Raw genomic sequence first — 17,515 nt, forward strand, 5'->3', positions numbered from 1 at the left:
CTGCTTCTATGTACATTTCATACAACAAGTATATTCACTTATGTAATCTATTTTATGTACAGTTATCAGGTTCAAGAAATTTAACATTGATATAAAGCTTACATTCTATGTTCCAGTTTTCTTTAGTCCCACTAGTGTCCTTTTGAGCTTTTTCTCCTCCATTTTTAGATCCCTTCCTGTATCACGTATTGCATTTAATTGTCATTATCTCTTTAGTTTCTCCTTCTTTCTTTTTAACTGTGGAAACATAAACAACATAAATCTTCCCATTCCAACCCCTCCCAAGCATACTATTCAGTGGGATTAATCCTATTCATGATGTTGCAGTACCATGACTGCCATCCATTACTAGACCTTTCCCTTCACCTCAAACAGAAACCCTAGACTGATACTGCATAAACTCCCTATTGCCTGTGCCTCCCCCCCCGATAACCTGTAACCTACTTTCTGTCTCTCTGAGTTTGCATATTCCTGATATTTCCTTTGTGATCACCATGGGTCTTAAATTTAACATCCTAAATCTATAGCAATCTCATTTTCTTTGATACCAACTTGGCAACTTCAATAGCATATAAAACTATGTTCTTTTACTCCTCTGTTCCTCCATCTTTATGTAATTCTTGTCACAAATTACATATTTATGCATTATGAGTCCCAAGCCATTGATTTTTTACATTTTAGGCATTTGCCTTTCAGATCCTGTGGGGGTTAAAAAGTGGAGTTACAAATAAAAAATACAATAGTACTGTATTTATATTTACTCATGTCGTTATCTATTGGGGATCTTTATTTCTTCATGTGGCTTCAGTCAGTTGTCTAGTGTCCTTTCCTTTCAACCCACAGAGCCCCCTTTAAATTTCTTATGTGGATGGTGTAGTGGTGACAAAATCCCTCAGCTTTTGTTCCTCTGGAGACGTCTTAATTCCTCCCTCATATTTGAGAGACAGTTTTGCTGGGTACACAATTCTTAGTTAGCAGTTTTTTTTTGGTTTCAGCACTTTATATATGTCTTCCCACTGCCTTCTTACTTCCATGGTTTCTGATGGGAAATTGTCATTTAATCTTATCAAGGTTCCCTTGTACATGACACGTTGCTTCTCTCTTGCGGCTTTCAGAATTCTCTCTTTATCTTTGGCATTTGACAGTAATTATAACATGGAATGGTGTGGGTCTATTTGGGTTTATCCCATTTGAGTCTCGCTGAGCAACTTGGGTGAGTATATCCCTCTCTTTTATTAAATTTGGGACATATTCAGCCCTCATTTCTTTCAATATTCTCTCTACCTCTTTTTTCTTCTCCTTCTGTGATTACCACAGTGACTATATTGGTAAGCCTGATGGTGTCCCACAGGTTTCTGGCTTCCTTCACTTTTCTTCATTCTTTCTTCTTTGTGCTCTTCAGACTAGATGATTTCATTTGTCTTTCCTTGAAATTGACTGATTCTTTCTTCTGCCAGCTCCAATCTGCTGTTGAATGCTTCCAAGGAATTTTTCATTACTATTACTTTTGTTTTCAGCTCTGTTTGGTTTCTTTTCATAATTTCATCTCTCTATTGGTATTCTCTTTGTGTTTGTCTCTTGTTTCCCTGATTTCATTTAGTTCTTTGCCCATGTTTTTTGTTAGCTCTTGGAGCATATTTAGGACCTTTTTTTTTTTTTTTTTGAAGTTTTTGTCTGCAATGTTCCAGATTTAATCATCCTCATCAATGGTTTCCAAAACTTTAAACTTCTCCCTTGCCTGGGCTCTCACTTCCTGTTTCTTTGTATATTTTGGAATATTTTGTTGAACCATTCTGATATTTTTTTGTGTTGTCTCTGGAACTTAAACTTAAGTGTCTGTCCCTTAAGATTTTGTCCAGTTAGTATTATGACAGAGCTTTCCTTGAATACCGGTAGCTAAAAAAAAAAAAAAGAATAATAAGAACAAAGGAAAAAAAGAAAACACCTTCCCAGTCCTTGTGGGTTGACAGGTTAAGTGCTCCCCTAAGGGCTCATTCGTACAATGACTTTGGATAATACCTCCAGGCTAAAGTATGGGGACATCCCTGATCCTTTCTCTGAATGTTGAAGTGTACGTGGTTCTAGGATTCCCCCCATTTACAAAGTTTTAATTGTCCCTCCTTCCCTGGGAAACAGTTTCCTCACCATCCCGAGTCCTACAGCTCCCACAACATTCTGTAGGAGAGCTCCGTGAGCTGCCTTCTACATGCAGGGCAAATACTGGGTCGACTAGTCCTTCAGTCCATCACTAGACAGGTTAAGCCAGGCATACATGCTCCCATGAGGTGCATGAGGGTTACTCTGCTATCTCTGGAACTGGGGCCAGAGATCTGCACGGAGAGTTTTGTCGGCTCTACCCTGGGCTACTGAGGCAGGGCGGAGAAACCAGCCAGGGCTCCCAGAGATCATACCACTTTTAAGTTGCCTTTTTCTTGATTTGGTGCTTGCCCCATTACTGCAATCCTTTAAGTGTTTTCCAGAACCTTTTAGAAAGATTTTTCTGCCAGTTCTTGCAGGTTTTTCAAAGCTTTTATGGGAGGATGGAGCCTTGAAGCATCTCACTCTGTTATCCCTTTTGGGGCAGGGCCACTAATAGCTCTTTAATGGCTAAATCCATAGATCAATATTTGGTCCCTGTCTTGGTTTTCTAGGGCTCCCTTAAAAAGTACCACAAACTAGATGGCTTAAAACAAAAGGAAATTATTGTTTCATACTTTTACAGGTAGAATTCAGAAATCAATGTGTTTGCAGGGCCATGGTCCCTCAGAAGTCAATAGGGAAGACTCTGGTGCCCCTCTCCTGGTTTCTGGTTGCCCCAGGGGTTCCTGGACTTGTGATGCCCATGCCCATGTCTGTCCTCACATGGCTGTCTTCTCTTTGTGTCTGTCTGTGTCTCCTCTCCCCTTTCTATAAGGTCACTGGTCCTTTTGGATTAATGGCCTACCCTACTCTGGTATATCTTCATTTTAACTTGCCTAATTCCATCTGTTAATGACTGTATTTACAGATACCCCAGGAACCAAAACTGACTTCATTATCTTCACTCTACTCATACCATTGTTCTTCACCTTTTCATCCTCCTATGTCTCCTCTTCCATCAATGGCATTGCCCAGAGTCCAAGTCAGAAGAGTCGGTCATCTTTAACAACTCCTTCACCCTTGCCCCTCAGTCTCCAGTTTCTTGCCAACTCTTACTAATTTTATTTTAAAATGTATTTTAAATTTGGTTCTTCTTTCCACCTGCACTGCCACTGTATAGTAGATGTCTTCATCATGTCTTGCTCAGATACTGTAATAGCATCCTTAGTGGTGTCCTGCCACCAGTCTCCTCCTCATAGCTCATCCACCGCACTGCCAAAGTGATCTTCTAAAAAACAAATCTGATCATTCATTTAAAAATGCCATTGGTGTTCTGATCAACAGAAGTGTTTGAGTGAAACTGGATTTCTTTAAAAGAAAGGTAATGTTGTATAATGATTAAGCACTCAGATTCTGGAGTCAGACATAGTTAGATTCAGCAGTTTTTTATTTACTAGCAGGGTGACCTTGGGCAATTTCTCTAAGCTTTACTTTGGGAATCTATAAAAGGAGGATAAAAATAGGACCTTCTTCATAAGTTATTGTGAGGATTAAATGAGACAATGCATGTAAGGCATTTAATACAGTGTCTGGTTTGTAAGATGCACTTCGTAAACGGCAATAATCAGAGTTATTATTAGACTCTCCAACTTAGAAGCCCCAGTTGTCTTACTTTGTACTTTTCATAAATTCTAACATGACTAAGATCAAACCATAAAACATTTGAATTTGCTTTTATTTCTCCCTACTTTATGACCCTAATAACAGTGTATAATATGCTTATTCATTGGTAGTGTTTTTGTATAGTTTAGTTAGATTCACGTAAAGGTGGTTTCATTGATACTGTGCTTTTTGGCCTGATTTTTGAGTAAACATGTATCTAATGCCTCAAAAATTTTATTTAGTTAATAAATCAGATTCTGGCTTCTTTCTTTGGCTAAGTTTTGAAACAAAACAAAAATTTTTTAATTCAAAGAGTTAGGTTAATTTATTCTATTGATGTATACCTAGGAAAAATACACCCATATTTTAAAGCACATGCACTGCAAATATTACAGAAAATTTCCAGCAGAAATATTTTAAATACTTAATTTGCATGTTATCTTAAAACAGTTTCTCCCATAACCAAACTGATTCAAATCTTCTACGTACTTTATTTGTGAAGCAACCTCCACAAAATCAACCCAGATATTTTCAAAACTTCCTCTTTCACTGTAATATATAACTTATTGCAACTAAAAGGTGGGAAATTTCAGAGCTGTGAAACCTGATAGCATCCTTATACATCAAGGAAAAATACATTGGAAGGACAAGGTAAGGCTCAATGTGCTATACTGGTTTATGCCTTGTGTACTGGTTTGGATGTATTATTTCCCCCAAAATGCCATGTTCTTTAAGGTGATCTTGTGGGGGCTGACATATTAATTGTTAATTAGGTTGGAATCTTTGGATTAGGTTGTTTCTATGGAGATGTGACCCACCCAACTGTGCGTAATACCTTTGTTTATGTTTTTCGGTGGAGGTGCGGCCCCGCCCACTTGGCATGGGTCTTGATTAGTTTACTGGCACCATGTAAGAGCTCAGACAGAAGGAGCTTGCTGCTGCAGCTTAGAGAGACATTTTGGAGATGGCCATTGACAGCAGACTTTTGCTAACACTTTGGAGATGCTAGCCCAGAGTTTGCTCTGTAGAAGCTAAGAGAGGACAAAACGCCCCAGGAGCAACATTTTGAAAAACTCACAGGCACTGAGAGAGCAGATGGAACACAACCTAGGATCAGCAGACACCAGCCACGTGCCTTTCCAGCTAACCAGCTTTCTGGATGCATTTGGCCTTCCATTGCTGAAGGTATACTTGTGTTGATGCCTTAATTTGGACATTTTCATGGCCTTCAGACTGTTTGTTTTTCCAAATAATCTCCCTCTATAAAAGTCAATCCATTTCTGGTATTTTGCATAACGGCAGCATTAGCAAACTGGAACACCTTGATTTCCCAAATAGCTGATTGTACAGGGGAGGGCAGGTAGAGCAGAACAAGGTATTCTAAGAAGGCTTATTGGTATCACATATGTTTGATTTACAGTGGATTTAAAACAAACACTAACATTGTCTATAAGGAGAAAAAGATAAGCTTTGTAAATGATTATCAATTATGTAGCTGTTTTTCCTCCAGACTTGTTTTCTAGAATTGAGTCTCTTAATTCTGGTTGCCAATACATCCAGTTTATCAACTTACCAATACCCCTATTTTTTTTTTTTTTTCTTGGTCTGTTGTGTGCAGGTGTTACTCAGAGCAGGGGACATTGTTAGCTTTGCACAAGGTGTTTAAGAAGTAACCTGTAAGGCCATCTTTGGAAGTCACAACCACTGAGTAGTAACCTCAAAGGAGGCAGTGTGGGATTATGGGAAAGGGTACTGGATTCTGAGTTCAAGTTCTGGCTCTGTCTCTTATCTGTGTGATCATGGGTCATGTAACTTCTCTGAGCTACTTCTTCTCTCTGGGCCACAGATTTATCCCATCCTATCCGCAGGTTTTTGTTTTTTTTTTTAAACAGTTTTATTGAGATGTATTTATGTACTATATACTCCATCCAAAACGTACAATCAATGGCTTTTAGTGTAATCACAGAGTTGTGCATTCATCGCCATAATCGATATTAGAACATTTTCATTACTCCAAAAAGAAAAATCCTAAGCCCACTAATAGTCATCTCTCAATCAGTCTATCCTTCCCTAGCCCTACATAACCATAATCTAATTTGGTCTCTATAAATTAATTATAGTTGCATTTTTATATAAATGTAATCCTAGAACATTTAATAATTTGTGTCTGGTTTCTTCACTTGGCATAATTTTTTAAAATTATTGTTTCTTTTTAATTAAACAAGTTGTAGGTTTATGGAAAAGTCATGTGAAAAATACAGTGTTCCTATATGCCTCTCTATTGTTGACACTTTGCATTTGTTTGGTACCTTTGTTACAAATGATGAGAGAATATTAAAATATTACTGTTAGCTATAGTCCATAGCTTTCTTAGGTATATTTTTTCACTTATCACCCTGTTATTAATACCTTGCAACAGTGTCATACATTTGCTGTAATTCACAAAAGAATGTTCTTATATTTATACTATTAACAACAGTTCATCTTCCAAAACAGAGTTGTAGATTCTAACTCCATGAGTTTGCTTATTATAATTAGTTCATGTCTGTGACATCATACAATATTTGTCCTTTTGTGTCTGGCTGATTTCAGTCAACATAATGTCCTCCAGGTTCATCCCTATTGTCAGATGCATCAGAATAATATTCCATTGTATGTATATACCACTTGTTTATCCAAGTGTTAGCTGAGGGACACTTGGGTTTCTTCCATCTTTTGGAAATTGTGGATAATGCTGCTATGAACATCGGTGTAAGAATGTCTATTTGGGTCTCTGTTTTCAGTTTTTCTGTGTATATACTTAGTAGTGAGATTGCTAGACTATATGGCCATTTTATACTAAGCTTCCAGAGGAACAGCCAAACTGACTTCCACAGCAGCTGCACCTTTTTACGTGCCCACCATCAGGGAATGAATGTTCCTATTTCTCCCCTTCTTCTCCAACACAGTTAGGTTTCTTTTTTTTTTTTTTAATAGCAGCCAGTCTAATAGGTATAAAATGATATCTCACTGTGGCTTTGATTTGCATTTCCCTAATAGCTGGTAATGTTGAGCATCTTTTCAAATACTTTTTAGCCATTTGTATTTCCTCTTTGGAAAAATATCTATTCAAGTCTTTTGCCCAATTTTTGATTGGGTTGTTTGTCTTTCTATTGCTGAGTTGTGAGATGTCTTTATATATTCTGGATATTAAACCCTAATTGGATATGTGGTTTCCAAATATTTTCTTTTCCCCTTTTGACAAAGTCCTTTGAAGCACAAAAATATTCAATTTTGAGGAGGTCCCATTCATCGATTTTTCTTTCCTTGCTTGTGCTTTGGGTATGTGCTAGTTCGATGTGTTATGTCCCCCAAAATGCCATTATCTTTGATGCAATCTTGCGTGGGCAGACATATTAGTGTTGATTAGATTTTGGAATCATTTGGGTATTTCCATGGAGATGTGATTCAATCAACTATGGACAAGACCTTTGGTTGGATAAATTTCCATGGAGGTGTTGCCCCACCCATTCAGGGTGGGTCTGAATTAAACTACTGGAGCACTATATAAGCTCAGACAGAAGGAGCAAGCTTGCTGAAGCCAAGAGGGACACTTTGAAGAATGAACAGAAGCTGAGAGAGTAGCTGCAGATGAGAGACTGTTTGAAGACGGCTGTTGAAAATAAACTCTTGCTCTGGAGTACCTAACAGAGGACAAACACTGAAAGAGCAGCTAAGAATAACATTTTAAAGTAACTGCAGCCTTGAGAGGAACATCCTGGGAGAAAGCCATTTTGAGCAGATGCCAGCCATGTGCCTTCCCAGCTAACAGAGGTTTTCCAGACACCATTGGCCATCTTCCAGTTAAGGTACACAATTGCTGATGTGTTACCTTGGACACATTATGGCCTTAAGACTGTAACCATGTAACCAAATAAACCCCTTTTATAAAAGCCAATCTATTTCTGGTGTTTTGCATTCTGGCAGCATTAGCAAACTAGAACAGTATGTAAATCTAAGAAACCATCACCTACCACAAGACTTTAAGATGCTTCCCTTTATTTTCTTCTAGGAGTTTAATGGTCCTGGCTTTTATATTTAGGTCTTTGAACCATTTTGAGTTAATTTTTCTGTAAGATGTGAGATAGGAGGTCCTTTTCCATCCTTTTAGATATGGGCTATCCAGTTCTCCCAGCATCATTTGTTGAAGGGACTATTCTGTCCCAGTTGAGTGAACTTGGCAGCATTGTTAAAAATCAATTGATATAAATGTGTGGGTCAATTTCTGAACTCTCAATTCAGTTTGATCAATATGTCTATCCTTTTGCCAGTACCATGCTGTTTTGAACTCTGTAGCTTTGTAATATGCTTTAAAGTCAGGAAGAGTGTGTACTCCAACTTCGTTCTTCTTTTTCAAGATGTTTTTGGCTATTTGGGGATCCTTACCTTCCCAAATAAATTTGATAATTGGCTTTTCTGTTTCTTCAAATTAGGCCATTGGAATTTTTATTGGGACTCCTTTGATTCTGTAAATATCAGTTTGGGTAGAATTAACATCTTAATGATATTAGTCTTCTATCCATGAAAGGGAATGTCTTCCATTTATTTCGGTCTTCTTTGATGTCTTATAGCAGTTTTCTGCATACATGTCTTTTACATCATTGGTTTCATTTATTCCTAGATATTTAGTTCTTTTAGTTGCTAGTGTAAATGGAATTTTTTCTTGATTTCCTCCTCATATTGCTCATTACTGGTGTATATAGACCCTACTGATTTTTGCATGTTGATCTTCGTTCATGCTACTTTGCTAAAATTGTTTATTAGCTCTAGTAAATTTGTTGTAGATTTTGTGTGTTTGTGTGATTTTCTATATGTAGGATCATGTTATCCACAAATAGTGAAAGTTCTACTTCTTGCTTTCCAATTTACATGCCTTTTATTTCTTTTTTCTGTCTAAATGCTCTAGCTAGAACTTCTAGCACAATGTTGAATAACAGTGGTGACAGTAGGCATCCTTGTCTTGTTCCAGATCTTGGAAGGAAAGCTTTCAGTCTTTTCCCATTTAATGCGATGTTAGCTGTGGGTTTTTCATATATTCCATTTATCATGTTGAGGAAGTTCCCTTCTATTCCTATCTTTCTAAGTGTTTTTATCAAGAAAGAATTCTGGATCTTGTTAAATGCTTTTTCTGTGGCAACCAATATGATCATATGGTTTCCCCCTTCAATTTGTTAATGTGGTGTCCTACATTAATCTATTTTCTTGTGCTTGAACCACCCTTCTATACCTGGAATAATACACACTTCCTCATGCTGTTGGATTCTATTTGGAAGCATTTTGTCAAGGATTTTTATGTCTATATTAATTAGAGAGATCGGTCTGCAATTTTCTTTTCTTGTAGTATCTTTATCTAACTTTGGTATTAGGGTGACATTGACTTCATAGAATGAGTTAGGCAGTGTTCCCCCCGCCCTCTTCATTTTTGGAAGAGTTTGAGCAGGATTGGTATTAATTCTTCCTGGAATGATTTGTAGAATTCCCCTATGAAACCATCTGGTTCTGGGCTTTTCTTTGTTGGTAGGATTTTGATGACTGATTCAATCTCTTTACTTGTGATGGTTTGCTGAGGTCTTCTATTAGGATTTATTCTGCTTGGATGATGTTGCATTTCTTGGAGATGAATATTTATGTCTCTCAGAAGAGTTCAGAAAATTTCAGCCAAATATTCTTTTCTGACCCTTTTCCCTTCTCCTCTCCTTCTGGAACACCCATGATGTGTATGTTTGTGCGCTTCATGCTGTCACTCAAATCCCTGAGACCCCACTCATGTTTTTCCCATTCTTTTCTGTATCTGTTCTTCTGTCTGTAAGATTTTGGTCATCCTGTCTTCTCATTCACTGATTCTTTTTTCTGCCTATTCAAACCTGCTGTTGACTGCCTTTTGTATATTTTTAATCCTTTCATTGTGCCTTTCATTCCCATAATTTCTGTTATTTTTTTTATATTTTCAAATTCTTCTTTATGCTCACCCAGTGTCTTTGAATATCCTCTGTGTCTTTAGCCATATTTTCCTTCTTCTCCTTGAATTGATTTTGGAGATTTGTTTGAACATCTTTGATTAGTTGTTCCAAATTCTGTGTCTCCCCTGAAGTTTTAGTTTGTTCCTCTGACTGAGCCATATCTTCCTGTTTCTTAGTGTGGCTTGTAATTTTTTGCTGATGTCTAGGCATCTGATTATCTTGATGAGTTTACTCTGAAGGTCAGTTTTTCTCTCTTGCCTAGGGTTTTCTTATTGAGAGGCTTTGTGTTGAAGCTTTTCTTTGACACTTTGTTCAATTTATTCTAGACCTTTAGAGTTGCCCATGTTTAACTGATCAGATTATTTCAGCTCTTCATCTGATTCTTGCCCTGGATATGTGGTATAATTTTTAAGATTGCACTGTTTGTGCAATTGTTTCACCCCTAGGAGAAAGCATCCTTTCCTCTGTTTCTTCTCCAGGAATCTTGATACATTCTGTTGATTCTGGTTTTGCCTGTATAGTTTTTTTACAAATTCGTTTCATTGCTTTTAACTGCTTTTGCCTGGAGGGAGGATTCTGGGAGGAGGGTCACCCCAGAGAAGACTTTCCTAAGTCAGTGTTTCTCATCCACAACAGGGCCAGGGACTCATGAAGGGGTTGCAGACTCATTCCAAAGAGTCCTGGTGAGAGGGTCAAGAGACACCAAAAGCCTTTTTGAAGACTCCCCCAAGCTGTGCTTTCCTAAGCCCAGCAGGTGGTGCCCTTCAGCAAACTGTTCCTCTCAGCCTTATGGAGAGCCTGCATCTTTTAATCTCCACCACCTCCAACCCTCTCAGGGCCCACATTGAAACAATTGCCATGATCATCTCTGTCTGGAGTGGGCTGAAACAACAGCTCAGAGTCAGGATCTAGCAATCTGAGTTCATTGATTGAAAGCTGTGATGAGTGCTCAGCCTTGCCTCCCCCTCACATTCTTGAGGAAGAGGACTTCCACATCCGTCTCCATCTACAGCAGCCAGCCAGGGACTGGATGCTGAGTCAGCCCACCTTGAGACTGGGGATTGGGCCAGAAGCCACTATGGAGCTAGCTACTCACCGTTCTTTACCAATTTCTCAGCCTTTTCCTCCTGCTCTTCCCTGGATGCTGTACAGTGATCCCCTGGCCTCCAGAGCCCCAGAACAGTTGTTTCAGATAGTTCTGGCCTGCCTACTAACTGTTATAGAGGAGGAACAAGTCCTGGAGCTCCCTATTCCACCATGTTCCCTGGAAGTTCTCCTGTCTGAAGGCAGTTTTTTTGTTTATTTGTTTGTTTGTTTACATTAGTATTTACATTTATGTCACTTATGCAATTTACACACTCATTACTAAACAAAATTGGAATGCAAACAAATACATAAACAGCATAAGAGGTGTTATAAAATAACTGGCACTAGTGTTATAATTTTTTGGACCTAGTGAGGAAAAGTGAAGGAAGAAGACTGCAGCCCATGGCATTTTTCTTTATGTCAAAAGAAAATGCTCAGTAACACCATAATGGCAATACTTAAAAGAAACACGTAAGAGGGAACACTTTAACTGCTATCATTGAGGTTAACCTGCTTCATTTAGGTGAATTATATAGGAAGTTAACAATATAGGCAGAATTTTGGCCAACTTCTGTTTATGTCAGTTGAACATCTTCCATAAACAAAAGCAAAAGGAAATAAAGCCGACTGTACATGGAACCCTCTCCTTTTTTACTTGTGCAAACTCTGCACCATGCTTTGATTTCATGATTGGAGAAGATATGCAAGTATTTAAAAACTGAGGTTATGTAAAGTTATTCACTAAAGCCTGAGTGTGTCTTTGGTTGACTAATACTTTTTCAGGATTGTTATTAATCACATTCATGTTTATCTATTTCCTACATAATCCAAGATGGCTAAAGATATTTTGGAAAACAATACAGCAAAATCCTCAAATGACTAAGTTCTTAAAACCCAGTCTATTCCAAAGGCAACAAGAATCATCGGGGTTGTCTGCAGGTTTTTTTTTTTTTTTTTAAATACAGATTTATTGAGGTATAGTCACATACCCTACAATCATCCACAATATACAATCAATTTATTCACAGTACCATAATATAGTTGTGCATTTACCACCAGAATCAATTTTTGAACATTTTCTTTACTCCAAAAAAATAAAAATAAAAGTAAAAAAGAACACCTAAAACATTCCATCCCCCTCATCCCACCCTATTTTTCATTTAATTTTTGTCCCCATTTTCTACTCATGTGTCCATACACTGGATAAAGGGAGTGTGAGCCACAAGGTTTTCACAATCACACAGTCACACCATGTAAGCTATGTAGTTACACAATCATCTTCAAGAATCAAGGCCACTGAGTTGCAGTTCAACAGCTTCAGGTATTTCCCTCCAGCCATTCCAACACATTAAAAATTAAAAAGGGTTATCTATATAGTGCATAAGAATGCCCTCCAGAGTCACCTCTCAACTCCATTTGAAATCTCTCAGCCACTGAAACCTTATTTTGTTTCATCTCTCTTCCTCCTTTTCGTCAAAAAGATTTTCTCAAACCCATGATGCCACATCCAGGCTCATCCCTCGGAGTCATGTCCCTGTCTGCAGGGTTTTAATGCCTACCTTCCTAATGCCATTCTTTAAAACATCTTTCCAGAAAATCTCTCTATATACGTATTCTCTCTACCTCCTCCCTTTCTCTCCCTCTCTCTTCTTCTTTCTTCCCTCCCTTCCATCTTCCCTCCTTCCCACCCTTTCTTTATTCCTTCCTTCCATCCTGCCTTCCTTTTTCCCTTCCTCTCTTCCATTCTGTTGAGAGGCTATGATTTAGAAATTAGCAACGCTTTTTTTGTCTGCTGTGTGGATGAAATATTATTTGAATGCAGTTCTCTGATTGTATTATATAGCCAACTTGTACACTATTTAATTGACACATTGCCTAACCAAATGAATTTCAGAAGCAAAAGATAATTTCAAAGTAAATGAAATTAAATAGAAAGCTGTGATAATTCTGGTTGTATGAATTTCTGCCCTGCCTTTTTAGTTACAATATGTACTCTCTCCAAAAGGTGATAGTGATTAGAAATGTTCATATATTAGGCTGTAATTTTCAAATGGCTTAGCTTTTCCTCAGAGGATAAGTTCTTATTGTGACACTAGTTCATCTTTCTTTACTACACTTTCAAATAAATTTCTTGTACATAGTTCTAGAGTCATAAATCATCCCAAATATGCTTGTCCTGGAGTCTCTAGATGCTGTTTTGTGTACTCCAGTCCCAAGTTACTTTGGCTTCTTTGATGACCAGAGTTGATTTCTCCATATCTATAGCCTCAAAATGATTCCTTGTTTTCATTTTTGGATTAAGAGATTTCTTAATGTGATTGTAGACCAAAACATTTTTTTTTCAGTAATTGTTATTCATGAGAAATTATGAGGCATCCATATTTCTTATGTGATCTTTCAATGAACTTGAGTTAGAATCATAAAATAGAGTTAGAAGGGGTCTCTTGTGACCATCTGATCCAGCCTGCTGCCTTTTAGCAGTTGTCATAGCCTTTTTTCTTTTGGGCAAACTGGATGATTTATTTGTTTCTGCCACACCTGAGCAGCATGCAGTTTAGTGTAAAATGGTTCAAATTAGTTAAAGATGAAATGGGCTTTGGTCAAAGAAAAGGCCATACTCCTTATGTCAAAAGAAATGAATATTGGAGGTAGATGAGCATATATCATAGAATCTGAGCAACAAGTTTCCCCAGGGTGGACTGGAATTCTAGTGGTTCATGATCCTGTCAAAGCCAAGTGCTCATGAGAAATGGTGTCCAGGTTTCTTCCACTGCAACTGAAATCTGCAGATGGTAGTCAGAGCTAAAATGAGAAATATTTTCTCTCCGTTTTCTCTTATGTACATGTACATGATTTTTCAGGTAGGAAAATAAACATTATTGGTCAATAGTTTACAGCTTCAAAAGGAACAGGTGTTCTGTGGTGAAACTGGTTTGGTTTTGTGGGGAATAATATACCATCCTGAGAGCAATGGTGATAATACCTGCTAAGTACATGGTAAAAGAAAGCAAATTCGTTAGCCATATGGGATCAGTCAAGGGAATCTGTTTTATAAAGATCTTGGTCTCAGTCCAGGACTGTTTGAAAGGTTTGTGGTACCTGAGGCTGAGGACTTTTAAGTGATTCTTGTACATTTACTACCTGCTTGTGTTTGTTTTTTTCAAGTTAATTTATTTAACATCTTTAGGCTGAGAGGAAACCTTAGAGATCATCTAGCCTCTTGGTGGCAAATTCATGTGCCTTCAGGTGCCAAGTAGTGATGTAAATGTGTGATGGGACTGGGGAGGACTGAAGAGTGAAACACACACACACACACACACATACACACAACGCATGCCAAAATGTGTATGGCACCAAATTTGACCCATGAGTCATGATTTGATAACTGCTAAGTCCCTAACTCTTATTTTATAGAGGGAGAAATTGAGGGCACCCATACAGTTGATGGTAGATCTGGGATTAGAATCTTTGGTCTCTGTCTTTTAGCTTAGAGATTTGGTGTAGTGTGTTTCTACATGTGCAAGACCCAGAGTCATGAAAGAGCATGTTATTACTGAGAAATGTGATGACTTGGTGTGTCTGGAGATCCGGCTTCAGAGAGAGAGGGAGGGAAGTGATAGAAGGGATTGGAGATGGAGTCAGCGTTTGGACATGGAGAGTCTTCTTTGCCTGCCAATGAGTTTGGAGCCAGTCTTGGAAAGAGAAAACAAAACAAGTGAAGCTACAAAATTACTATACAAAAACTTGTCCTTGAGAAAATGCTGCAGGGAGGAGCCACTCCTTCAGTGTGGGACAACTGCCTAAAGGATGGCAGGCAAAGTCATAGTTAGGTTGGGCAGGCCAATGGGCAAGTTTTCAGAAGACATTCTCTGCTCTTCATACTTTGCTTAGCCCCTTAGGCTAGTGCACAGGCTCAGTTCGCTTCTCTGGGAATGGAGTTAGACACTGAACCCATTCCATGATAGAGCTCCTTGATATAGTTGGACAGGAGGGATAAGAATATCAATGATCATAGCCCATATTCTTTATTATTATTATTTTTTCATTATTATTTTTTTTAATATAAAAACTCCATTTCATAGCCCATATTCTTGAAATTAGAAGCAGGCAATTTAAAGATTCATTGGTCTTAAGGAGATAATCTGTTTAAATAATTTGACTAGAGATAAAAATTCTACTAAATTCACTTCCTGATGCTCTCATTATTCAAACTCTTTTTTTCCCCACCCAAAAGTAATGATCTCTTTCTAGCAATAACTTTATTTGTTCCAAGGAAAATTATTAAAAGAATGGATTTATAGGAACATGGCAAAGTATGAATTGTATGAGATAGTTACATCCTCCGCCTCTTAGTGTTACTATCTGTGCTGGTTTGTATATTTATGTCCCCCAGAAAAAGCCATATTCTTTAATGCATTCTTGTGGGGGAAGACGTATTAATGTGGATTGGGTTGGAACCTATTGGTTCAGTGTCCATGGAGATGTGACCCACCCAACTGTAGGTGATAACTCTGATTGGATAATTTCCATGGAGGTGTGGCCCCACACATTCAACGTGGGCCTTGTTTAGTTTACTGGAGCACTGTATAAGCTCAGACAGAAGGAGCTCATGGAGAGCTGTAGCTGAGACAGACATTCTGAAGATGGCCGTTGGAAGCTGATGCAGACCTTTTGGAGAACGCCATTTTGAAACGGAACCTGGGAGTGAGCAGACGCCAGCCACGTGCCTTCCCAGCTAACAGAGGTTTTCCAAATGCCAATGACCTTTCTCCAGTGAAGGTACCCTTTGTTGATGGACACTTTATGGCCTTAAGACTGTAACTGTGTAACCAAATAAACCCCCTTTTATAAAAGCCAATCCATTTCCGGTTGCAAAACAGCAGCGTTAGCAAACTGGAACACTGTCTTACAGTTTAGCTGACATGAAACGAAGGCTTGTGGTAAAGTAATCAAAGGTCCTCAGCAGCTCCACCCTTCAATGTGGGGACAGCCTCTCTCATCATGGTTTCCTCCATTCAGTATTTGAAGTGTGTTCATCACTTTATTCTTCATCCCCTGTGGGAAGACATCTTTGAATAAAGGAAAAAAATATTCCTAACACCTATGGGCAGCATCACACAACAAAACCTTTCTTTGGAAACTTTGCTGTTCAATCGGTATCAAAGAAATGGCAAGCATTTGGGGGCTATCATTTACAAGAAAACAAATCTTCATGGTAGATTACACATTATTTATTTTTCTCCTATGTAAAAATTTATGGTGAGAATGGAAATGTACCCTAAATCTGGTCTACCTGAAACTTGCTATCATCACTCTTTCTATATAGGACATGTTATCTGACTTGATTGGGACCTCCCTCCTGCTGATCTCTGTACCTTCCCCATCTGCAAGACCCTTTGTCTTTACTTCTCTCCCTAGTTTGACTTAGATTCCATTGCCCATCACTCCAATCGCCCCCTTGCTAACTCCCTTGCCCATCTGTCTTTGGTTGCCCCTCACCAGATGAGCGGTACTTAACTGGGGGGTGCACACCACTGGGGAACTTCTTCAATATACGAATGTCCACGCCAACCCTCAGGTTTACTGAACCAGAATCTCTGGGATAAAGACTATGCATTGTGTAAGTATTTAAAAAAAATTCCCAATGTGATTCTGACAAATCCTGGTTAAGAACCACAACTACTACTAAAACCCTATGCTGGCAAATCTAGCTCTCTGTCTTCCCTGTGATTACACCAGGCAGCTGAGAAGTGAAGGAGAAATGTCACACAAAGTGCAGATCATTATCACAACAGTTTCATGATCATCAGCTTCAGCTGAACATGCAAACCACTATCAACCTACCGAGTCTCTTTAATTGACTGACCCACCCACTTGCCATACTTACAACTTCAGATCTTCCACACTCCTTGATTTCCTTTCTTCTCCTCTTTCCTTCTCAGTTTCAGCAGACGGTTTTGCCTCCTATGTGGGAAATTCACAATTTATTTGCAATAAAATTTCCAAACCTACCTGTATCCATACCCATGCTCTCCTCTTTCCAACCTATTGCAATGATGGAGATGTCTTTTCTCCCACCTAAAGCTAATCCTTCCACTTATTCTCTGAATACCATCCCTTCCCATCTGCCCTAACAGGCAGGAAGCTGAAATCAGTGGATATATACTTTTTAGTAATCATATTGACTTCTTATGCTCTATCACTTGACGTTCTACTCTCAACCACTTTATAAAAATATCCATCTTTTGGTGAAAACCTTGTGGCTCACACTCCCAGTGTATGGACAGATGAGTAGAAACATGGCAACAAAAATTAAATGACTAATGGGCAGGGAGGTTTGGGGGGTAATGGGATGTTTTAGGTGTTGTTTTTTACTTTTTTAAATTCTTTCTTTTTTTTTTTTTTTGGAGTAATGAAAATGTTCAAAAAATGGATTGTGGTGATGAGCGCACAACTATATGTTGTGCCGTGAACAATTGATTGTATGCTGTGAATAACTGCAGGGTATGTGAATATATCTTAATAGAACTGAATTTAAAAAATCCGTCTTTGTGTGGTAGTCTTTTTTTGTTTTTGTTTTTGCAGTTGTAGGAACTCAGTAGTACAAAAATGTACCTTTATTTTTTCTAGAGCCAAACTTCACTTTTCTCATATTCTCATTTCTGCTACTGGTAGTAATTCAATCACTT

This window comes from Choloepus didactylus, chromosome 4, assembly GCF_015220235.1.
Source record: "Choloepus didactylus isolate mChoDid1 chromosome 4, mChoDid1.pri, whole genome shotgun sequence".
Taxonomy (NCBI): domain Eukaryota; kingdom Metazoa; phylum Chordata; class Mammalia; order Pilosa; family Megalonychidae; genus Choloepus; species Choloepus didactylus.